Raw genomic sequence first — 24,229 nt, forward strand, 5'->3', positions numbered from 1 at the left:
AGTTCTGGTCACCCCCATATCTCAAGAAGGACACTGCCGAGCTGGGAAAAGGGCAACCCAGGTGCTGAGGGGGCTGGAGCACCTTCCTGGAGAAAATGGCTGCCTCCTTGCAGTGTGGGCTATATTGCATTATAGCCCACCGAGGTCCCTTCCTTCCCCAACTCTACTCTCCTGAGGTCCCACCTCCAAAATCACCAGCTACTTCCCAACCTGGAGTTGGCAACCCCACGCTGAGTCAAAGTTTGGGGTAAAGCACGTGCCTGGGGAGATCAGAGCACCAGGCCTCCCTCCCCTTTCCTGAGCCATAAAAGGCGCAGGATTTTCCTCAGCTTCTTCCACCGCTGCAGCATTACCGCCAGCCGGGCCAGCTGGCTGTCTTCCTTGCCCTTGCCCCAGCCCAGCTGCTTCTGAAGGGCACCAATGGCAAGCCGAGTCTGCTCCTCTTCCCTCTCTGTGCACCCAAGTTGTGGCTGTAGGGAGCTCACACAGCAAGGGATGGGGCAGAAGCCTCTCCACCAGGGTCCGGTCCGTAGGCCAGCCAGGGCTTTCCTAAGGGGGCGTGAGAAAACAGGGCCCCTGCAAGCCTGGAATGCAGATTTTAAGCCCTGTGGGCAGGATCCACAGAGCGGTTCCAGTCTGTGCTTTGCACGAAATGCATATTAAGCAAGCAGCCCTTGTGGCCGTATTTATCCGGGACATCTTGACTGGAGTGCCTGAAGGGGTCTATTTTTAGAAGGGATTCTTGCTTCTGGTTTTCAGGGCTGGCCGGGCGAGTGGTCCCAGAAGACAGCAGCCTCTGTGGCGCCCCCGGATCAGGGCCCATCCAAGAAGGGTGCCCCACTTTGCCAGGGATGCCAAGGGGCCGCTTTGGGGGCAGGCAAATGCTTAGGTCTGGTTGCTTTCTAAGGGGCAACCGGCTCACAATCATGCCTATCGCATCCCCCCCCCCCAAAAAAAAGATGGAAAAGAGGGTGCTTCATCAAAGACCAGGAGGGCGTTCATGCTCATGGTTGCCCCAGAGGGCCCTCCAAGTGGCAGCACAGAACGCCTGAGTTTTTGCTTGATCTGAGAGGAGCTGCCCTGCCACAGGTTCTCTGCCGAGCACCTCCACTGCTGCCCACTCTGTGAGGGTAGCCAGGCCAGGCATGTGGGGATGGCCAGAGCTGGGAGGAAACCCAAGGGTCATCTAGTCCAACCCCCTGCACAATGCAGGAAATTCCAACCTGCCTCCCCCTCTCTCCCAGTGAGCCCTGTTCTATGCCTAGAAGAAGGCAAAAAGCCCCCAGGATCTGGCCTGCAGTAAATGTCCTTCCTGACCCCCAAAGTGGCCATCACCAGTTCTCTGGGCATGTGAGGGAGGGTCATGAGAGCCAAGTTCTGACTCTGGTCGGCAAGAGGTGAAAGACACCCGGTCTTTGGCACCAGATGCGAGCAGAAGAGGAGGATCTTTCTGTGCTCAAGTGCCACCAAGTCACATCCAACCTAGTCGCAACTCAAGTGCCACCAAGTTGCACAACCTTGCCTTCAAGTTCTGGCACACCTTTTAAATGCCTCCTCTCCATTGGAAATAATGGAGGACAGGGGCACCTTCTTTGGGGGCTCATAGGCTCTACCTCAAAAACAGACCCCACAGAGTCCCAGATACCTGCAGATCAATTCTCCATTATACCTATGGGAATTGGTCTCCATAGGGAATAACGGAGTGCCCAGCAGACATTTCCCTCCCCCTCCCTTTGCCTTAAAGAGAGGCCCGTCTAGTGTAGTGGTTAAGTGTGTGGACTCTTATCTGGAAGAACCAGGTTTGATTCCCCCCTCCTCCACTTGCACCTGCTGGGATGGCCTTGGGTCAGCCAGAGCTCTTGCAGGAGTTGTCCTTGAAAGGACAGCTGCTGGGAGAGCTCTCTCAGCTCCACCCAGTTCACAGGGTGTCTGTTGTGGGGGGAGAAGATATGGGAGATTGTAAGCTGCTCTGAGTCTCCGACTGCTCTGCAGTCTTTTTCTTCTTCTTCTAGATCATACTCAGGACAGAAGTCAGCACAGTATCTATTCCTGATCACCTCATCTCTTCTGATCTCAGAAACGAGGCAGAGTCCATCCTTGGAAGGGTGGCCACCAAGGAAGACTCCGTAGAGGAAGGCCATGGCAAAGAGCCTCAGTTTCTCCCTCGCCTCAGAAACATCTTGCTGGGGTCACCGTAAGTTGGTTGCGACCTGGTGGCACTCGAGTACGGAAAGATCCTCCTCCTCTGCTCGCAGCTAGTGCTCTTTCACCCCTTGCTGACCAGAGCCAGAGCGTGGCTCTCATGACCCTTCCTCACATGCCCACGAGCAAGAGCAGGATCACGTCCCGCCAGGCCTGACTCATTCGAGGTCCTTCTCTGGCTAATGTTTTCCCTCCCGGCCCTTCTTATCCAGCCCAGATCTCTGCACCATGCAGAAAGGCGCCTGATTCAAGCCAGATAGGCCAGGCCTCCCCCCAACCCATTTCCTGGGCCGCATTATCACCTGATCTCACCCGGCCGGCTGCTGCATTCAAAGAGGGCCTTGTCTGCCTCCCCTCCCCCCCTTCCTGCTCTTTCCTGCGTCCTCAAAAGGAGGGGTGGGCACTGCCAACAGGTGGGCAAAACCCCAGTGCCCCCTCTCTGCAGCAGACCACAGAGGGTGAAAGCCAGGACTCTCCTGGGGCCGGGGATGCCAGCCTCTAGGTGGGACCTGGAGATCCCCCAGAATCCCAGATTATTTTCAGACTATGGAGATCAGTTTCCCTGGAGAGAGTGAACGCTCTGGGTGGTGGACTCTGTGCCCCACTGTGGGCTGGCCCCTCTCCTTCCCAGGCTCCACCCCCAAATCTGCCAGCCCTGCCCCCCACATTCCCTGCAACCCCGCATCTCCCCACTGGCTTCCCTCCACCCCTGACCCTAAATCCATAGGCCTCTGTGGAGCCCAAGCGGGGGGACGTGGGCTACATTCTGCATCTTGCCGAGCTGGGGCCCTGCCTAAGCAGAGTGCAGGATTGGACCTGAGGCCCAGGATCCAGCTGCATGGGCCGGGGGGAGCGGGGGAGTCCCCCAGAGGTCACACTCCGGGCAGCCAGCCAAGCACTCCGGGTCCTTCCTGGGGAGCAGCTGGGGGCTGGAGGGGCTCTTGGGTGGGCTCCCCCAGTAGAGGAGGCAAGCCAGTCCAGAGTGGTCCGAGTTGGCGCTATAGATGGGAGGGGAGGCACATGGCCTCTGGGCTGGCTGGTGCTGCACTCCCAAGAGCCACGCGGCAAATCCGGATTTGCCCTCCATTCCTCCTGGGGGCAGGAAACCCTTTTGGGGCCAATGCGTAAGTGTTCAGGCTCCTCGGGGCTTCCTTGCAGTCACCAGCGACAGTGGCTGTGCCAAGGAACACAAGCCCCCTTTCTGCCCCTCCTCCATCCCCACAACACTCAGACACACAGCTGAGATTCCTGGTGGGGGGGGAGGGTTCTGTAGTGGGTCGCTGCTGCCACCTGCTGGCCTTCACATGCCAACGGGCTGCTGCTATGGTGGGGGGGGGGGTGAGAAGAAGCCCCTGCTGTGGTGGGGGGAAGAAGCCCTCACTAAATCCCCCCCAAAAAAACTCCCTGTCTCTTCTTGGTCTTGGAGGGCGAGGCTGAATCAGGAGGCCACGCTGTCATTGGCCTTTCTCCAGCTTGGAGTTTGGAGAAGGGGAGGGCCGTTGAGCTCTCCTTTGACCAGTCTACCTACACTGGCAGTTGGAGTGTAACCCCTGAGCCTTCACAGAGCGTCCATCCAACATTTGCTCAAAGCAGGCTAGAAGCATATCCTTACAAGGATCCTTGGGAGAATGAAGAGCCATTTCTCCACAGGAAGGGGGCGGGCGGGGAAGGCGGGAGGGAGGGAGGAGGTTTCCAAACTGCGTCTTCATCCCCCCAAGGATGGTTGCCTCCTCTTGGCCCCCAACCTGGGACTCCATAAACCGCTTAGCAGAGATTTCGTTCCAGCAAGTGGATTTTCCAAAGGCTTCTGTCCATGGAAGAGCCGCAAAGGGATTTGGGCAGCTTATCTCCTTGCTGCATGTCCGGTGGTGCCGACTGGATCGCCCTCAATTTGCGCACCTCTTCAAAGGCCTGGGGTGCAGCGCCCTGAGCCCCCCATGCAAGGCCCTGCAGCCTCCCTCTTCCTCCAGTCCGCTTGCCTTAGGCTGCCTTGTGGGGACGTGAGGACGGCCAGACCCTCCATTCCCACCAGGGCCCCCTGGGTGGGAGGGAGGGGGCTCACAGATGGGGCCCGGAAGCCCCTCAGACTCCAGACATGACGACAGCCATTCACTTCTGCCCCTTATGTGTCTGTGGCCCTTCTTGTGGCAAGCAGCCTCTTCCCATGGCCAAGGAGAAAGAAACCCTGTTCCCACCCCCACTGGCCACAGGGCCCTCTCCTGACGGGGGGGGGAGGATTTGATAGGATTTAATGCAATTCTGGGCTGTATCGACAGAAGTGGAGTGTCCAGATCACGTGATGTGATGGTATCGCTTTGCTCTGGTATGACCTCACCTGGAGTCTTGTGTTCAGTTTGGGGCACCACATTTTAGGAAGGTTATAGACAAGCTGGAACGGGTCCAGAGGAGGGTGACGAAGATGGTGAGGGGTCTGGAGACCAAGTGCTACGAGGAAAGGTTGAAGGAGCTGGGGATGTTTAGCCTGGAGAGGAGGCGGCTGAGAGGTGATAGGATCACCATCTTCAAGTACTTGAAGGGCTGTCCTATAGAGGAGGGTGTGGAATTGTTTTCTGTGGCCCCGGAAGGTAGAACCAGAACCAGTGGGTTGAAATTAAATTAAAAGAGTTTCTGGCTCAACATTAGGAAGAACTTCCTGATGGTTAGCGTGGTCCCCAATGGAACAGGTTTCCTCCTCGGAAGGTGGTGGGCTCTCCTTTCTTGGAGGTTTTTAAACAGAGGCTAGGTGGCCACCTGACAGCAATGAAGATCCTGTGAATTTAGGGGGAGGTGTTTGTGAGTTTCCTGAATTGTGCAGGGGGTTGGACTAGATGAACCTGGAGGTCCCTTCCAGCTCTAGGATTCCAGAACCCCAAGGCCCAGGTTGGAGCCTGGAGAGGGAGGGGTGGGGGTGAGAAGGCATCTCAACAGGGTGTGATGCCATAGAGTTTGTTTGCCCTCCAAGGCAGCCATTTTCTCCAGGTGAGCTGATTGCTGTTATCAGGACAACAAATGGGGGCTGTCAGTCTGAGCAGGGAGGAAATGCCTCCCCCCCTTGACACCCGGCAGGGCTGCAAACAGCTGGGGGGGGGATTAGGAACCAGTGTTCCCTCTAAGCTGAGTTAGCTTGTGCTAGCCTAGCTCACAGATTTTTAGCCTCCAGCTCACACATTTTTGTCTGAGCTCAGGAAGGCTGGCCCCGGAGCACCCTCATGGATGCAGCAGCTCCCCACTTGAATGCCAGCAGCTCACAAAGTCAAATTTTTGCTCACCAGACTGCAGCTCAGACTCAGAGGGAACCTGTTTGAGGGAGCTTGCTGGGAAAGCAGGAGGAGCAGGGAATGTTTAATGCCAGGCAGCTTCACAGCGAGGAAAGACCTCTCCCCCTTGCCCAGGGCTTTGCCTGGGGTGCTCGCTGCAGACCTGACTCTTCAGGCGTTGGCTGCAGCTCCTCTTCTGGGGGCTGGCGAGGGCTTTATGGCAGTTTGGGATTTTTTTAAAAAAAAAAAATTGAATTTGTAGGTGACCTTGAGCCACAAGGAAGGATAATATGCTATTAAGCAAAGTGGGAATAGTTAGATTGGAATCCTTCTATTGGAGCACCTTACAGTCGGACAGGAGTTTTGGGGACTGAGCTTTCGAGAGTGAACGCGTCCTTCCTCAGACAGGAGTCAGGAGGGGAGGGGAGCCTTGTAAAGAATGCTGCTAAAGGATGCAAAGGCAATCAGCTAGATTAGAGCAGAGGAGAAATGGCTGGAGGGAAAAAATTAGCATCTGTCCTGAGATAGGAATCCCATGTCCCTATTCAGCCCTGGGGGCCCCATTGTTCTGGACTTGTGAATGGACTCCTGTTCAGCAATCTGACATTTAATTTCCCCCTGAAATGTCTTTGTTTGAGGACTGCCACTCTCAGCAATGGAATGACTTGGAAGATTCAAATGGTCTCCGGCTGGTTTTTTAGTGCAGTTCAGATTTCTTCTCTTGTGTAGAGGCTGGCCTGTCTGTCCAAGTTTATATAATGTTAGGAGGAGGAATGTGTGCTGGTCTGGCTGGAGGGTGTGGTTTGGTCTGGTGACGGTGGGGCCAGAGCGGGTATGAGGACAGAGCGGGCATTTGGGCTCTTGCAGCTCCTGGCCCCAGATTGTCCATGTCTGGAAGGGTTCTGCTGGGAGTGAGAAGCTGTTTAACATGAAGAGACTGTCTGTGGGCAAGACCAGGTTTGCCTCCCAGTGCCTGGAGAGGGGAGTGTCCTTGTCCAGCCCAGGATGCAGGGCATTAATGGTGCATGGGGCTGGTTGGAGTGGAGAGCTGCTGCGTGGGGCTGCCAGAGCTGTATTGGTTGGTTGCAACCTTTGAGCAAGCTGTCCCCCATTGGCATTGCTTATCTGTTTCCTTGCTGCACCAGGGGGACGTTGCGATTCCAAAGACGAGGCTGTCTGTTGCAGAAGCTGAAAGTGAGAATCTCTGTCTGAGGGATCAGAACAGATGCGGCTGCAGGGCAGAGCTTGGCTGCAGACAAGGGATGATTCCTTGGTGTGTTTAGGATGGTGACTGGAGGCAGGCACGGAGATGTTTGGTGATAGGAGGTTTTGGCAGAAGGTGGCGTTTATGCTTCTGTGACATATTTATACAATGGGGTTTAGAAACCTTAATTCTTGTGTGGATTGGTTCCTGGTCTGGTTGATGTTGGGGTGCTGAAGGTGTTGCGGAGCTGGGCTGGTGAAATTTCTCCAGTGCTTCTTTCCCATGTATCCAAATGATGGAAATGTTCTCATCGATGCATCTCAGGCACAAGAGAGGTGTGAACGGATGGAAGCGTTCCTCCAGGTTAGCCCTGCAAATGTTGGCATACTGCAGTGCCAGGCAGGTGCCCATAGCTGTGCCGTTGGTCTGGAGGAATAAATCTTCACCGAGCCTGCAGTGGCTGCAGGGGAGGGCACCTGGCACAGCTTGGTAGGGAGGTCAGCCATAGCCAAATTGGACGGTGGCTCAGTGGTAGAGCATCTGCTTGGGAAGCAGAAGGTCCCAGGTTCAATCCCCGGCATCTCCAAAAAAGGGTCCAGGCAAATAGGTGTGAAAAACCTCAGCTTGAGACCCTGGAGAGCCGCTGCCAGTCTGAGTAGACAATACTGACTGTGATGGACCAAAGAGGGTCTGATTCAGTAGAAGGCAGCTTCATATGTTCATATAGCCCTGGGTGCCAGCCTTCTGGGGGCACCAAATTGGGCACCCTCATGTGACTCAGTGGCATTATCAGTGCAGGGGGGGGGGGTGCCAGAAGTCAGCTTGCCTAGGGTGCCAGGCAATCTAGGGCCGGCCCTGGGTCAGCCGTGGGATGGCGGAAGATGGTGTTCCTCGGAGCTTGTGTTAGTCCATCTTTGGGGGGGGGGGATGTTGCTGTGTGGAGAAGGGAGTGGACCTCACCAGGCCAGCACACAAAGCTGCCCCTTGCACCAAAGCAGAGAGAGAGGGCCACCTGGTGGGGGAGGCTGGCAGTGAACAGAACCACAGAGCCCTCTGGTCAGGGGAGGGACAGGACAGAGGCCATGCAGTTCACACACACACATGTTCTCCTTCCTCCTCAGAAGGAAACTGAGTTTTGGGGTGAGGGGGCATCCAATTTCATTCTCATGGTTTTCTGCAAACTATACAAAAAGCAGAGCTTTTTGTAGCAGGAACTCCTTTGCATATTAGGCTGCACCCCCCTGATGTAGCCAATCCTCCAAGAGATTACAAGGCTTTTTTTACAGGGCATACTGTAAGCTCCAGGAGGATTGGCTGCATCAGGGGGTGTGGCCTGATATGCAAAGGAGTTCCTGCTACAAACCCCACCCCTCCTGCAAAACTGAATTATCCAAGGAGCTTTTCTATGCAGGCAATTGTGTTACTCTGTACTAAACGATTCACAAAGTCACCTAGAAAAAGTCTTAGGCATGGGGGTCTATCCCACTGTGGATGGCTTGCAGTGCCTTCACCTGGATAGCCCAGGTGAGTGAGCCTGCAGCCATCAGGTTTTGGAAGCTAAAAAGGGTGGGCTGTGGTCAGGACTTGATTGGGAGACCCCCAAGGAGGACTCCCAACTAGGGTTGCTGTGCAGAGGCAGGCAAGGGCAACCAACCTCTGAAGGTCTCCTGCCTCGAAAACCCCATGAAAAGTCACCATAAGTCAGCTGTGACCTGGTGGCCCCACCCCCACCGCAGACTGCTGTAATCTGGGACCCGGCTGTGCACTCTGCCGTCGCTTAAGCTTTGCCTTCAGTTCTGTTTTGTAGACTTCTGGCTGGTTCTACAACCCAAACCCTGTTTCAATGTTTATTGAGTGTCTCCTTGAAGGTCAGTAGTGCTGACTTACTTTCTGTGTGCCCTGAGTCCCAATGGGAAAGGTATGAATAGCAGGGATGAATCCCTCTGTCTGAGGACTAGTCTGTCCTGGAGTTAAAGGTTGCAGGCCTGACCCCCGTTTCCAGCTGGGCCCCATGCAAGCCAGCCAGCCAGCCCACCCCAGGGTGTCTTCAGTGTCTCCCAAGCCCAGGAGCACCCTGCCAGGGCTGCCTGTGGTCTCCTGGCTCCCCTTGAATGCAGCCCTTTGAATTGTCCTCCTAGGTGCCACTCACACCGTTTGGCAGCTCGACAGTGGTGCTCCTCAGCCATAGGGCTGTGTTGTTCACTGGCAGTGGGGTGGGTGCTTTGGCCTGCCCTCCCAGGCTGCATGAGGAGGACACCTCCTTGCTTTTTTGGAAGGTAAGAACGTAAGAGAAGCTATGTTGGATCAGACCAATGGCCCATCCAGTCCAACACTCTGTGTCACACAGTGGCCAAATGACCCAGGTGCCATCAGGAGGTCCATCAGTGGGGCCAGGATACTAGAAGCCCTCACACTGTTGCCCTCCCAAGCACCAAGAATACAGAGCATCCCTGCCCCAGACAGAGAGTTCCATCTATAAGAACATAAGAGAAGCCATGTTGGATCAGGCCAACGGCCCATCCGGTCCAACACTCTGGGTCACGTAAGAACATAAGAGAAGCCCTGTTGGATCAGGCCAATGGCCCATCCAGTCCAAAACTCTGTGTCACAGAAGAACATAAGAGAAGCCATGTTGGATCAGACCAATGGCCCATCCAGTCCAACACTCTGCGTCACACAGTGGCCAAAAAAACCAGGTGCCATCAGGAGGTCCATCAGCGGGGCCAGGACATCAGGAGCCCTCCCACTGTTGCCCCTCCCAAGCACCAAGAATACAGAGCATCACTTGGAAAGCACACAAGAGCATTTTGTGTGGGAACTTTTTTGTGACGAGTGCTGTCACCGCAAAGAAGGGTTGGGCTGTGACATTTTCAGTGGATCTCTGTCCTCTTAAATCATTTTTGCCTTGTGTGGGTTGCCTGTTCAAGCCACCTCGAGTCTTAGGAGAAAAGTTGCAAAGATATAAATGAAGAGACACAACCCCCTCCCCTCCCCTCCCCTGTTTGCCCACCTCTCCCTTGCCCATGAAGGCCTGGCCTTCTGCTTTGGGGCCCTGGAGGGCGTCTTGGGGCAGCCCCCCAACCCCAGGCCAGCCAACAGGAGTCAGGACCGCCCAGGCCAGCAGCTGTGTCAGGGGCCGAGTCCCAGCGCACATCTCAGTTGCACGCTCACCTTCAGCCACGCATGGGAGTGTGCGGATGGCGCCCTGCTCCTGTGATCCTGCAACTTCCTCTCGGTTCCCCAGGGCACTTGCTCATCTGAGCCTGAGCTGGGAAATTGGCAGTTTCAAGTGCTAATTGGATCATTTTCTTCCCTTCCCTTTGTTTACGCCATATGGCAGGTTGGAGTTGTCTTGTCTGTCTCCCGCCTTCCTTGTCTTCATTGTCTTTTTCCACTCTCCCTGGAAGCTTCTGCTTTAACCCTTGGGAGGGAGGGAGGGAGGAAGGAAGGAAGGAAGGAAGGAAGGAAGGAAGGAAGGAAGGAAGGAAGGAAGGAAGGAAGGAAGGAAGGAAGGAAGGAAGGAAGGAAGGAAGGAAGGAAGGAAGGAAGGAAGGAAGGAAGTGTTAAAGCTGCAGTACTGCAGTCCTAAACTCTGCTCACGACCTGAGTTCGATCCCGGTGGAAGCTGGGTTTTCAGGTAGCTGGCTCAAGGTTTTCTCAGGTTTCCATCCTTCTGAGGTCGGTAAAATGAGTCCCCAGCTTGCTGGGGGGGAAGTGTAGATGACTGGGGAAGGCAAGGGCAAACCACCCCGTAAAAAGTCTGCCGTGAAAACGTGAAAGCAACATCACCCCAGAGTTGGAAATGACTGGTGCTTGCAAAGGGGACTACCTTTACCTTTTCTTATCTACCTGCAAATGCTTCTTGAATTATAATGGTCATCATAAAACCTGACTCCCATCATACTTTTCAAATCACTTTTTCCTATGTGGCCACAGTGGCATGAGATAAATTTCTGTCTGTCTGCTTTATATGTTTTGGTTCTTTTCCCATTTTTGTGGGGGGGGGAAAATATTAAAACGTTTGTCCAATCTAGAGTTCAGCAAAATTCTTCTGGGGAGCTTGAGCCACGGAGGCCAGAAGCAAGTATTGGAGGGGGGGGCGGGGAGAGAAAGAAAGAGCACAATCCAATGCAGAGGCTCCGCAGCTCTGCTCCTGTGAGCTCCTGCCCCCAAGAAGGCGGGGTCATAGATCTCCCTGCCGTGGCTAGCCTGAGTGCAGAAGACAAGCAGAGTCTTTGGGTGGGAGAGCAACGTCTGCAGCATTTGGGGTTTTAGGAGCCTGGAAGAGCTGCTTGGACAACGTTGTCTCGTAAGAGCTCCCGTCCCGTGCCTGCCTTTGCTCTGAGCCAGTGATTTACCACCGCCCAGTGGGGCTGCCCACCTCCAGGTGGGGTCTGGAGCTCTCCTGGAATCAACGCTGAGGAGAGAAAATGGCAGCTTTGGAGGTTCAGATCTCTGGTAAACCATAGATTTTAGGAGAAACCTATCCCCACCTCCCCTCCAGGAATTTCTGAGGCTGGAGTTGGCAAGCCTACCTCCTCCCCAAAGAAACCCCGTCTTGGAAGATCCAGGACAAAACTTTCAGTGGTAGAGCATCTGCTTGGGAAGCAGAAGGTCCCAGGTTCAATCCCTGGCATCTCCAAAAAAGGGTCCAGGCAAATAGGTGTGAAAAACCTCAGCTGAGACCTTGGAGAGTCACTAAAGGGGAGGGACGGTGGCTCAGTGGTAGAACATCTGCTTGAACATATATGAACATATGAAGCTGCCTTCTACTGAATCAGACCCTGGGTCCATCCAAGTCAGTATTGTCTTCTCAGACTGGCAGCGGCTCTCCAGGATCTCAAGCTGAGGTTTTTCACACCTATTTGCCTGGACCCTTTTTTGGAGATGCCAGGGATTGAACCTGGGACCTTCTGCTTCCCAAGCAGATGCTCTACCATTGAGCCACCGTCCCTCCTTGGTAAGCAGAAGGTCCCGGGTTCAATCCTGACATCTCCAACTAAAAAGGGTCCAGGCAAATAGGTGTGAAAAACCTCAGCTTAGACCTTGGAGAGTCACTAAAGGGGAGGGATGGTGGCTCAGTGGTAGAGCATCTGCTTGGAAAGCAGAAGGTCCCAGGTTCAATCCCCGGCATCTCCAACTAAAAAGGGTCCAGGCAAATAGGCGTGAAAAATCTCAGCTGGAGACCCTGGAGAGCCGCTGCCAGTCTGAGGATACAAGACTGACTTGGATGGACCGAGGGTCTTATTCAGTATAAAGCAGCTCCATAGAAGTGGCCCCCTGTCGGTCTTTGTCTTTGGTCCAGGCTCCCTCCCGACTCCTTGGGCTGGCAGAGGGTCTCTTGCTGGCTGGCCCCCAGGAGAGCGCAGCTCATGCAGAGCGATCCTGATGCAGGCAGCAAGAGAATGCCCCCCCACCCCCCAGTCTCTGCCCAGCCCAGCCGCTCCCAGAAGCACAGGGGGCCTTGAGCCAAGACAGCAGGGTCCGATGGATCTTCCCCTCCCTCCTCCTGGCTCCAGGAACCCTGGCAGGCCGCCGCTCCGGCCCAGAGTCTCTCCCGGTTCTCCCCCTCCCCCCCGCGGTTGACCGTTTCCCTTTGGGTGAGAGCCGGCTGTGGTTTTGCCCACTTCCTCATGCTGCAGTAGCCGCTGGTCCCATTGTGGGCAGAGTCTGCGAAAGCGGCCCACTGGGAAGACTCCGGGTGGATGCCTGCCTGTCAGGGGTTCGGGGTGGGGGGCACAGGCCTGCCCTGGTCAGGGGGAGAAGCCGGGGAGCAGACAGGCCGGTTCCCCTCACCCCGCTGCCCAGGTCTCTGCGCTGAACCCTGGTGATGCGGCTGCCCGGGGGTCGTGGGGGCTGTGGCGGCAGTCATTTCCCCATGCAAAACACCCTCCCCCGTGCCCAAGCAGCCCAAGAGCACCGGGGGGGGGGGCAAGGGGGGCGCTGGGAACAAACAGCGAGTTCAAATGTGAACCGATTAAAAAGCGCAGCAACTCAATTGCAGATAAGGCGGCGGCGGGGCCCTCGTGCCCTATTTAACATTCATTGGATTGCATAATCAGGCCTCATTATCTCCAATGGGCTGCAAGAGTCGCCGGCAAAATGCTAATGGGGCGGGGGGGCCCAGCCGCGGATGAGGCGCTGCTCGCTCCAGGCCACTTCCAGGTTAAAACAAAATAATCATCATCCAAGAAAGGAAATAATTCTATCAAAGTCTTGCCTGGGCAGAAGAGAAGAGGCGGCCCGCTGGGCGCTGCCCCGCTTTGCCGAGAAATGGCATTCCGCCCCCCCTCGCCCCCCAGCCTGCGAGCCAAATTAGAAGGCGCCTTATCGGCTTCTTTTAGGGGATGGAGAGTTTATCATTAATCTGGCAAAAAGGGAACGGCGGAAATATTGTTATCATCTTTCTGGCAGCGGCGGCGGCAGCAGCAGCTCCGCCTCTCCTCCCGAGGAGCCCGGCCGGCTTCTGACCTCCGAGGAGAGACAGCGGCGCCTCCTCGCCTGCTCCAGCCCAGGCCCATGCAGCCGCCGCGGCCGGCCGGCCAGCGGGCACCACTGCGAGGGCCGGGGTGGAGACTTGGAGTGTCTGCTGAAATGCGCGCTGCCGACTCTTCTCTGGGAGAACCGGGTGGGATTCCCCCCGCCTCCGCTTGCACCTGCTGGAAGGGCCTTGGGTCAGCCAGAGCTCTTGTAAGAGGTGTCCTTGAAAGGGCAGCTGCTATAAAAAGCTCTCTCAGCCCCACCCACCTCACAGGGTGTCTGTTGTGGGGGAGGAAGGGAAAGGAGATTGTAGGCCAGTCTGAGACTCTGGCCTTGAAAGGGCAGCTGCTGCGAGAGCCCTCTCAGCCCCACCTACCTCGCAGGATACAGGAGATTGTGAGCCTCTCTGATTCAGCGAGAAGGGCGGGGTATAAATCTGCAGTCTTCTTCTTCTTGTGCAAGGCAGGGATGGGACCCAATCCAGCAGGCGTCTTCCGTGCCACAGTCCAGCGCCCGGGGACTGTGAGACGCTGAAGCACCTCTGCCCCTGTCTGGGGGGGGGGGGCATCATCACTAGGGTTGCCAGCTCTGAGGTGGGAGATTCCTGGAGATTTGGGGGTGGAGTCTGGAGAGGGCGGGGATTGGGAGGCAGGGACTTCACTGGGGCGCAATGGCAGACAGAGAGCCCGCCTTCCAAAGCAGCCATTTCCTGATCTCTGTGGGCCGGAGGGCAGCTATACTACCGAGCCACTGTCTGGAGACTGGCGACCCTAAAAGAGCCAGGCGGGGGCTGCGGCCGCTTGGAAGAGGCTGATCCGAGGTCAGGCTCCGCTCTCCGGGGCCAAGGGCGGCTTCTCAAGTCACCCCTGTAACCCTGCCCTGCACCGCCCGCCTCGCCCCCAGACCTCAGGAGCTGAGCAGAGGGCTCGCATGGGAGACCCCCGAGGAAGCCCAGGGTTCCTGCGGGCGATGCGGGGGGGGGGGCAGCAGTCAAGAGGGGCTGGCAGAGGACGAAGGGTGCGGGATGGGCAGAAAGCGGACCCAGCCCCCCCCCGCGCTCTTCCCAAGGAGGCTGGACAAAAGCTGGAAGGGGGCGGGGGGAGAGCCTGAGCGGAGGGGTCAAGAGAGAAAACGGGCTCCTCTCGGGGCCCTAAAGCAGAGAAAAGCCTCCAGGGGAGCTGCGTAAAAGCGCAGAGCGGCGCTGAAAGGCAGCATGGAGGGCAAGAGGGGAGGGGAGGGGGGTGCCTTTCTCTCCCATTAGCTCACCTTCAGCCTCGGAAAGGGCCAACAGGCTGCACTGGGGGGGGGGCGTGCAGAAATGTGCTCTGCGTGCGCACACGGCGGATCAGGCCTCCAAGCCGAAGCGTTTCCGATACTTTTTGCGGCTGCAAATGCCTCTGTTTTTGCCCACTGCTGGGTCACCTGGGTGCGGAAGGCACCGCTGCATTCCAGCATCTAATCCCCCCCCCCAGCATCCCTGCTGCCCCCACCGCTCCCGGGAGGCCTGCGCCTTTGCCTGCTTCCCCCCAGTCGTCGCTCAAAGGCAGGGGCTCCCCCTCCCTTCCCAGAAGCCGTCAGTCAATAGAGGCTAATGCGGCGCGCGCGGCGGCCCATTCGGTGCCCGGGATTAGAGGCCCTGCGGGGCGCGGCCGCCTCCCTCCCTTCGCTCCCCGGCTTTCCCGGACTCCCCCCCCCCCGGCGCCTCGCCCTGACCTCTCTGTTTGCAGGGCCGGCGGCGACTGTAGCCAAGCGCCCCGGGGGGCTGGGGAGGGGGCGAAACCCCCCACTGGCCATTCCGCTGGTGGCCGCGCTCTGGGCAGCCACGACACGCGCCACGTCGCCGGACAGATGGCCCACCCCAGCCGGCCCAGATGGCGCCCCAGGAGCGCGAGGGGCAGGAGAGGGGGGGGGGGTCCCGCACTGGGCAAGAGAGGGCCGAGGCGACCCCCACCCGCCGCACAATCCACGGGCAGGGCTGCTGCTGGCCGGGGCGCCTGCCGCGGAAATGCCCAAGGGTGCCCTGGAGCCCAAGCAGCTGGCCTTGCCAACCTCCACGTGAGCAGGAAGGAAAAGCCACGCAGCCATTCACGTGAAATCAACCTCAAATGCTTAGAAATTCAATTTATAGAGCAAGATATTCATAGACAATACAGTGTATTACAAAGTGAAAAAGGAAAACTGCTCCCGAAACAACCATTCCTATATTGATATCTGACATTCAATATTCTTTGAAATTGGAGTCGGGAAGTAGTCTGCCGTGCCATGAAAACAGAGTCCAATGCTCCAAGTCTTCTCTGTTAGCCTACGTTCCTACATGCGACAGAAAGACGACAGCAAAAGGAAATTAAACATAACGCTCTTATAAATAACAGCATTATGGTTAATTTCCTTTTGCCCTCGTCTTTCTGTCGCATGTAGGAGCGCTGGTCTCCAATATGAATTGTTTGTCATTTTCGAAGGTATTTATAAGGATTACGTATTGCATTGTCAGAAATTGTAGTGTTTATGTATTAGTGATGTGTAGCTTTTATCTCTGCAGCTCCTTGAAGCCTCCTGTGAAACGGCGTTTAGGCATCCCTGCTGCGTGCGATTGCCTTGCTGCGCCCCATCCAGATATTGGCTAACAGAGAAGACTTGGTGCGCTGGACTCTGCTTTCCGCACTACAGGCTACTTCCCTTCCCGACTCCCATTTCAAAGAATAGACTGTCGGATATCAATATAGGAATGGTTGTTTCGGGAACAGTTTTCCTTTGCACTTTGTAATACGCTGTGTTTCCTATGAATATCTTGCTCTATAAAGCATTGAATTTCCAAGTATTTGAGGTTGATTTAACGTGAATGCCTGTGTGGCTTTTCTGGACTTTTTCCAATGCTATAATATCCTTTTTGAGGTGCAGTGACCAGAATTGCACACAGTATTCCAAATGAGACCGCACCATCGATTTATACAGGGTCAATATGATACTGGCTGATTTGTTTTCAGTTCCCTTCCTAATAATTCCCAGCATGGCTTTGGCCTTTTTTATTGCAATCGCACACTGTCTTGACATTTTCAGTGAGTTCTCTACCGCGACCCCAAGATCTCTCTCTTGGTCAGTCTCTGCCAGTTGTATTTGTAGCTGGGATTCTTGGCCCCAATGTGCATTACTTTGCACTTGGCCACATTGAACCTCATCTCCCACGTTGACGCCCACTCACCCAGCCTCAACAGGTCCCTTTGGAGTGCCTCACAATCCTCTCTGGTTCTCACCATCCTGAACAATTTAGTGTCATCTGCAAACTTGGCCACTTCACTGCTTACTTCCAACTCCAAATCATTTATGAACAAGTTAAAGAGCATGGGACCCAGTACTGAGCCCTGCGGCACCCCACTGCTTACCGTCCTCCACTGCGAAGACTGCCCATGTATACTCACTCTCTGATTCCTATTAATTAGCCAGTTTTTGATCCACAAGAGGACCTGTCCTTTTACTCCATGACTCTCGAGCTTACTAAGGAGCCTTTGATGAGGAACTTCATCAAAAGCTTCCTGGAAGTCAAAGTAAACAACATCTATTGGGTCTCCTTTGTCCACATGTTTGTTCACCCCTCCAAAGAAATGTAACAGGTTAGTGAGGTAAGATCTTCCCTTGCAGAACCCATGCTGAGTCTTCTTCAATAACCCGTGTTCATCAATGTGCCTACTCATTCTGTCCTTGATAATGGTTTCTACCAACTTTCCCGGTATTGAAGTCAGGCTGACTGGCCTGTAATTTCCCAGATCTCCTCTGGAACCGTTTTTAAAGATGGGGGTGACATTTGCTACCTTCCAGTCCTCAGGAACAGAGGCAGATATCAATTAAAGATTACATATTTTTGTCAGAAGATCCACAAGTTCAACTTTGAGTTCTTTCAGAACTCTTGGATGTATGCCATCCAGACCTGGTGACTTATTAGTTTTTAATTCGTCTATCAGTTGTAAGACCTCCTCTCTTGTCACCTCAATCTGACTCAGGTCTTTCAACACCCCTTCCAAAATTAGTGGTTGGGGGGCGGGCAAACACCTCGTCTTCCACAGTGAAGATGGAGAAAAAAATGCATTCAGCTTCTCAGTCATATCTTTATCCTCCTTCAGTAATCCTTTTACCCCATGGTCATCCAAGGGCCCCACTGCCCCCCTGGCTGGTTTCCTGCTTCTAATATATTTGCATAAATTTTATGGGGTTTTGCAATATGTTCCTCATAGTCCCTTTTTGCCTGCCTGATCACAGTCTTGCATTTGATTTGCCACAGCCTGTGTTCCCTTTTATTAATCTCACTTGGACTAGCTTTCCATCGCTTAAAGGAGTCCTTCTTAACCTTTTACAGCTTCCATTACTTTGTTTGTTGACCATGCAGGCCTTTTTTTATACCTGTTTGTGCCTTTCCTAACTTGTGGTATATATTTTATCTGAGCTTCTAGGATTGTAGTTTTAAATAGCCTGCAAGCTTCCCCAAGGGTTTTGACTGTATTTACCTTTCCTTTCAGTTTCCTCTTCACATGCCTCCTCATCTCAGAGAATTTACCCCTTTTTAAGTTAAATGTGGTTGTGCTGGTCTTTTGGGGCAACTCTCTATTTATACAAATGGTGAAATCAATAACGTTATGGTCACTGCTCCCAAGCGGCGCAATCACTTTTACATCTCTCACCAAGTCTTGGGCATTACTTAGGACCAAATCCAGGATCGCCCCACCCCTGGTAGGTTCTGAGAGCATCAAGAAACTCAATCTCTTTCTCTCGACCAGAACACATATTGACCCAATAAATCTGCGGGTAGTTAAAATCATCTATGACGACACAGTTTTTATGTTTAGCTGCTATCTTTAATCCTTCCATCATATTATAATCGTCCTCTATCTTTTGATTTAGTGGGCAATAACAAACTCCCATAGTTAAATTTCCTTTGGGGCCCTCTATTTCAACCCAAAGCATTTCTAGAAGGAAGTCTAATTCTCTGGCCTCAGTCTTACTGGACCGTATGCCCTCTGACATACAGAGCCACCCCACCTCCAACCCTTCCCTCCCTATCCTTCCGATACAGCTTATATCCAGGAATCACCGTGTCCCACTGATTCTCCTCATTCCACCAAGTTTCTGAAATTCCCACAATGTCTCTGTTTTCCCTCAACACTAAATATTCCAACTCACCAATTTTACTTTGAAGACTTCTAGCATTTGCGTACAAACATCTGTAATTTCCTAGGCAAGCTAGGCCCGCCCCCTTGAGGCTCTGGCAGGCTGTCCATTCTGTTTGTCACCATCTCAGTGGACAACTCTGGTCCATTACCTGGTAGAAAAGTGTTGGAATACAAGCTATGTACATTCCAGCCATTCTATAGTTAACTGTGCAGCTGGTGAATGGTTCCAACAAAAAGCAGCAGCTAACCCTTCATCTCTTTGAGATGAGTCCTCCCCAACCAGAGACATTTCATCTCCTGTAAGCTTTTAGTTTAAATACTGCTCTGCCACCTTTTTGCTTTTAAGCGCCAGCAGCCTGGTTCCATCTGGGCCCCTGGATGAGCCTGTGCCACCCGCTGATGCCCACCCCTCCAGCCCCCCCCCCCATCTCCCGCCTCTGGCTGGCAATCCTCCCCCCCCCCAAGTCTCCAGGAACTGGCCCAGCCGGAGATGGCAACCCCCCCACACCCCAAGCGCAGCAACTCCCACTTCGGCAGGGGGCGCCCCCCCTCCCGCCGCTGCCGGCCTCGGGCCCCCTTCCTTCTCAAGCGGCAGGCCAGAGGCGGCTTCCAGAAATGGGGGCGGGGCCTCCCCGGGACAGGCAGCCCGCCTCGGAGAGGGATTCGTGGGGGAGCAGCGCCCCCCTCTGGCCGGCCACAGCCCGCCCGGCTTGGATGCCGCGCCGCTTCTCTCCCGGCCGGCGCGAGCGGAGGGGCCCGGGCAGCAGCAGCCCCCCTCCCCTCCCCCGGTGGCCTCCCAAGGAGATGGGGGGGGTCCCTGCTGGGGCCTGGCTGGCCAGTCTCGACTCTTTCGCAGCTCTCTCCGCGAAGCCCTCGCGGGTCTCCCGCCCTCCCGCCCGGGCTTCTCCCGGGGAAAGCCCCTCCCTCCCCCCGCCGCCCCCTGCTGCTAAGAGGCGCGGCCCTGGCCGTGCTGCTTGTGGGGAGGCGGCTGGGGCTGGTCTCTTGTGCGGCCTCCTTGGAGAGCTACTGGCCGGAACTAGGTGCTGGACCACGCCCGCCCCCAGCCCTGTTCTTCTGCCGAAGAAGATCCAGACTCGGCGTTTCTGTCGGGGGCAGGGCAAAGTGGCCACGTCGCCAGGGTCCCTGAAGGACTATCTCCTCCCAAACTGCCCCGCCTCAACTCTGCGTCCCCACCCCCACGGCCGCCTTCTTCAGAGGCTGTGACCAGAGGCAGGGCCTTTTCGGTGGTCTCTCCCCTTGAGGCTCACGTGGCACCTGCAGGGCCCTTTCAGGCACACGAGGTGGCCGCGTTCCTCCCCCCCCCCCCCCCAGGGCTTTCAAAGGAGCAGCTGATCTCTTAACCTTAATTTTCTAGCTTGTTGATAGACCCAGGTGGGCGGCCTTGCTGGGCTGAAGCAGTAGAACAAAGCAGGAGACAAGTTGCACCTTTAAGACCAACCAAGCTTTATTCAGAATGGAAACTTTCGTCTGATGAAGCAAGTGTGCCTAGAGCACATGAAAGCTTACATTCTGAATAAGACTTGGTCGGTCGTAAAGGTGTTTCTAGCTCGTTTTTAGCCTGAGAAGGTATTGGATATTGGATTTATATCCCACCCTATACTCTGAATCTCAGAGCGGTCACAATCTCCTTTACTTCCCCCTGCCCACAACAGACACCCTGTGAGGTGGGTGGGGCTGAGAGAGCTCTCCCAGAAGCTGCCCTTTCAAGGACAAGTCCTGCGAGAATGGCTGACCCAAGGCCATTCCAGCAGCTGCAAGTGGAGGAGTGGGGAATCCAACCCGGTATTCCCAGATAAGAGAGCTCTGGCTGACCCAAGGCCATTCCAGCAGCTGCAAGTGGAGGAGTGGGGAATCCAACCCGGTTCTCCCAGATAAGAGAGCTCTGGCTGACGCAAAGCCATTCCAGCAGCTGCAAGTGGAGGAGTGGGGAATCCAACCAGGTTCTCCCAGATAAGAGAGCTCTGGCTGATACAAAGCCATTCCAGCAGCTGCAAGTGGAGGAGTGGGGAATCAAGCCCGGTTCTCTCAGATAAGAGAGCTCTGGCTGACGCAAAGCCATTCCAGCAGCTGCAAGTGGAGGAGTGGGGGAATCCAACCCGGTTCTCCCAGATAAGAGAGCTCTGGCTGACCCAAGGCCATTCCAGCAGCTGCAAGTGGAGGAGTGGGGAATCAAGCCCGGTTCTCTCAGATAAGAGAGCTCTGGCTGACACAAAGCCATTCCAGCAGCTGCAAGTGGAGGAGTGGGGGAATCCAACCCGGTTCTCCCAGATAAGAGAGCTCTGGCTGACCCAAGGCCATTCCAGCAGCTGCAAGTGGAGGAGTGGGGAATCCAACCCGGTTCTCCCAGATAAGAGAGCTCTGGCCCTCCCAAGGCCATTCCAGCAGGTGCAAGTGGAGGAGTGGGGAATCCAACCCGGTTCTCCCAGATAAGAGAGCTCTGGCTGACCCAAGGCCATTCCAGCAGGTGCAAGAGGAGGAGTGGGGAATCCAACCCCATTCTCCCAGATAAGAGAGCTCTGGCTGACCCAAGGCCATTCCAGCAGCTGCAAGTGGAGGAGTGGGGAATCAAGCCCGGTTCTCTCAGATAAGAGTCTGCACACTTAACCACTACACCAAACTGGCTCTGAGAAATGTTTTGTCTGCCTCATATTTTAGGTTGTTTTATGCTCTGCTGAATGATGGGTTTAAATAACTTTTGTGATGCTTTATTTTTTATTGTATTTTGTAAACTGGCTGGGGCAGGTTCCCTGAAGAGGCAGCACAGACATTCTCCATGTAAAGAAATAATTGACTGAGGGGTGACAGGAGAGAGGTTTACAAGATTATGCATGGGACGGAGAAGGCAGAGAAAGAAGTACTTTTCTCTCTTTCTCACAATACAAGAACTCAATGAAATTCCTGAGCAGTCGGGTTAGAACGGATAAAGGAAGTCCTTCTTCACCCAAAGGGTGATTAACACGTAGAATTCACTGCCACAGGAGGTGGTGGCGGCTACAAGCATAGACAGCTTCAAGAGGGGATTGAATTAACATATGGAGCAGAGGTATATCAGTGGCTATTAGCCACAGGGTATAGATGGAACTCTGTCTGGGGCAGGGATGCTCTGTATTCTTGGTGCTTGGGGGGGGGGGCAACAGTGGGAGGGCTTCTTGTGTCCTGGTCCCACTGATGGACCTCCTCATGGCGCCTGGTTTTTTGGCCACTGTGTGACACAGAGTGTTGGACTGGATGGGCCATTGGCCTGATCCAGCATGGCTTCTCTGATGTTCTTATGTGACACAGAGTGTTGGACTGGAGGGGCCATTGGCCTGATCCAACAGGGCTTCTCTTATGTTCTTATGTCTGGGGCAGGGATGCTCTGTATTCTTCGTGCTTGGGAGGGCTTCTAGTGTCCTGGCCCCACTGATGGACCGCCTGATGGCACCTGGGGTTTTGGCCACTGTGTGACACAGTGTGGGACTGGATGGGCCTTTGGCCTGATCCAACAGGGCTTCTCTTATTTTCTTATGTGACACAGTGTTGGACTGGAGGGGCCATTGGCCTGATCCAACAGGGCTTCTCTTATGTTCTTATGTGACACAGAGTGTTGGACTGGATGGGCCACTGGCCTGATCCAACAGGGCTTCTCTTATGTTCTTATGTCTGGGGCAGGGATGCTCTGTATTCTTCGTGCTTGGGAGGGCTTCTAGTGTCCTGGCCCCACTGATGGACCTCCTGATGGCACCTGGGGTTTTGGCCACTGTGTGACACAGTGTGGGACTGGATGGGCCATTGGCCTGATCCAACAGGGCTTCTCTTATTTTCTTATGTGACACAGTGTTGGACTGGATGGGCCACTGGCCTGATCCAACAGGGCTTCTCTTCTGTTCTTATGTCTGGGGCAGGGATGCTCTGTATTCTTCGTGCTTGGGAGGGCTTCTAGTGTCCTGGCCCCACTGATGGACCTCCTGATGGCACCTGGGGTTTTGGCCACTGTGTGACACAGTGTGGGACTGGATGGGCCATTGGCCTGATCCAACAGGGCTTCTCTTATGTGACAGAGTGTGGGACTAGATGGGCCATTGGCCTGATCCAACAGGGCTTCTCTTATGTGACAGAGTGTTGGACTGGATGGGCCATTGGCCTGATCCAACAGGGCTTCTCTTATGTGACAGAGTGTGGGACTAGATGGGCCATTGGCCTGATCCAACAGGGCTTCTCTTATGTTCTTATATGCTTGTATGCTATTTTGCATTACTTGTATATTTTTGAATTTATGTGATTATTCACTTATGAAAATTGTTGATATTTCCATTTAATTTGTGAGATGAGTGTTTTTCTTCTAGTACAGTTTGTTTGTCTCTCCAACCCCTCATACTCAACTGAGGCAACAGGAGTTGAGCAAAATGGCTCAAAATACAACAGCTTCCAAAGGTGTTTTTTTTTTAAAAAAAAAAATCCGTCTTTGCATTTACTATATATCAAGGGTGTATCTGAAGAAATGTCTTCTCCCCTCTGTTCCTAGCCAGAAATTAAAGAAGCTAATTTTGGGGGTGCACGAGACAGGGCCTTTTCAACAGCAGCCCAATTATGAAACAGCCTCCCTAGGGACTTGGTGCACAGGTCTTTTCACTGTCAGTCTTTAGGAGGCAGCTGGAGATGGTTTTATTTAGGACTGCATTTGATTAAAGCAGTCCAAAACTGTGATTTTGAATTGTGGCTTGATGTATTTTTATGTACTCAATTTTATGTCTTTTATTTATATTGCAAGCCAACGAGTTCTATAAGGAAGAAAAGGGCTACGAACTGTTTGAAATGATCCAGTCCATTCCGGCCTCCCCTGCCCACAGGCCTGATCCAAACGGTGCTTTGTCCAGACTGACCCTGGGGGAGGCACCTGGAGTTCTCCCTCTTGTTGCCAGCCCCTACCTATTATTATTACCTGCTCAGTTTAAACTTGCCTTAGTTTTTTTTCTTTTTCTGAATGTGTTATTCATTGTTAACCCATATATTGTTATTCAACCTTAGCCCACTTGTGGGATAAGGCAGGATATAAATGAAATAAAAACAAAATAATATTTTACATAAAACTTTTTTTTCGCTACCTTTTCCCCCAAAGGGATCCCAGTTGCAAATTTAAGACCTTGACAGGCTGTTTGCTGACTGTGAGCTCTAACAACAGCCCTGCAAAGCTCTGTTTAGTTATGCTGGTTTTACAGAGGAGGAGGTGAGGCTGGGCCTGAGAGAGCCACCGGCCCCAGCGAGCTTTGGCTCAAGAACCAAGAACGGTTGTCTCTCATGGGATTCTACGAGGGCCCAACTCTGCTCCAGTCAGTCCTGCCAAGAGACTCAAACCAACCTTGACTTTTTGTTATGTTGGTCTCAGTGGGGCTTTTGCAGGACTCACTTGGATTGAAGGGCTGCCCAATTAACTTACTTTAAAGTTACACTACTTTTAAGGAGGCTTACTTGGGAGTAAAGAGCCTTGTGGCGCAGAGTGGTAAAGCTGCGGTGCTGCAGTCAGAGCCCTCTGCTCACGACCTGAGTTTGATCCCGGCAGAAGCTGGTTTCAGGTAGCCAGCTCAGGTTGACTCAGCCTTCCATCCTTCCGAGGTCAGTAAAATGAGTCCCCAGCTTGCTTGGGGGAAAGTGTATATGACTGGGGAAGGCAATGGCAAATCACCCTGTAAAAAGTCTGCCGTGAAAACGTTGTGAAAGCAACATCACCCGAGAGTCGGAAACCACTGGTGCTTTCACAGGGGACTACCTTTACCTTTTTACTTGGGAGTAAATGTACGATTGGCTCACCCACCCCATCAAGAATTCACTCCTTCCAACCCTGAGCTGGATAGCCCAGGCAAGCCCAGTGATCTCATCAGATCTCGGAAGCTAAGCAGGGTCAACTGTGGTTAATACTTGGATGGGAG

At 54.1% G+C, this 24,229-nt stretch overlaps 1 protein-coding gene across 1 annotated transcript in view; it reads right to left on the bottom strand.

The window, feature by feature from the left end:
* Positions 1–13,081: 13,081 nt before the first annotated feature.
* The window catches only part of DCTN1 (dynactin subunit 1), a 158,581-nt gene continuing 147,433 nt past the window's right edge, over positions 13,082–24,229 (bottom strand). The window contains exon 29 of the mRNA XM_060247228.1: positions 13,082–13,094. The gene's annotated coding sequence lies outside the window, so the exon portion shown is untranslated. The remainder of the gene's footprint in view (positions 13,095–24,229) is intronic.

Source organism: Heteronotia binoei, chromosome 9 (assembly GCF_032191835.1).
Source record: "Heteronotia binoei isolate CCM8104 ecotype False Entrance Well chromosome 9, APGP_CSIRO_Hbin_v1, whole genome shotgun sequence".
NCBI classification, from domain to species: Eukaryota; Metazoa; Chordata; class Lepidosauria; order Squamata; family Gekkonidae; genus Heteronotia; species Heteronotia binoei.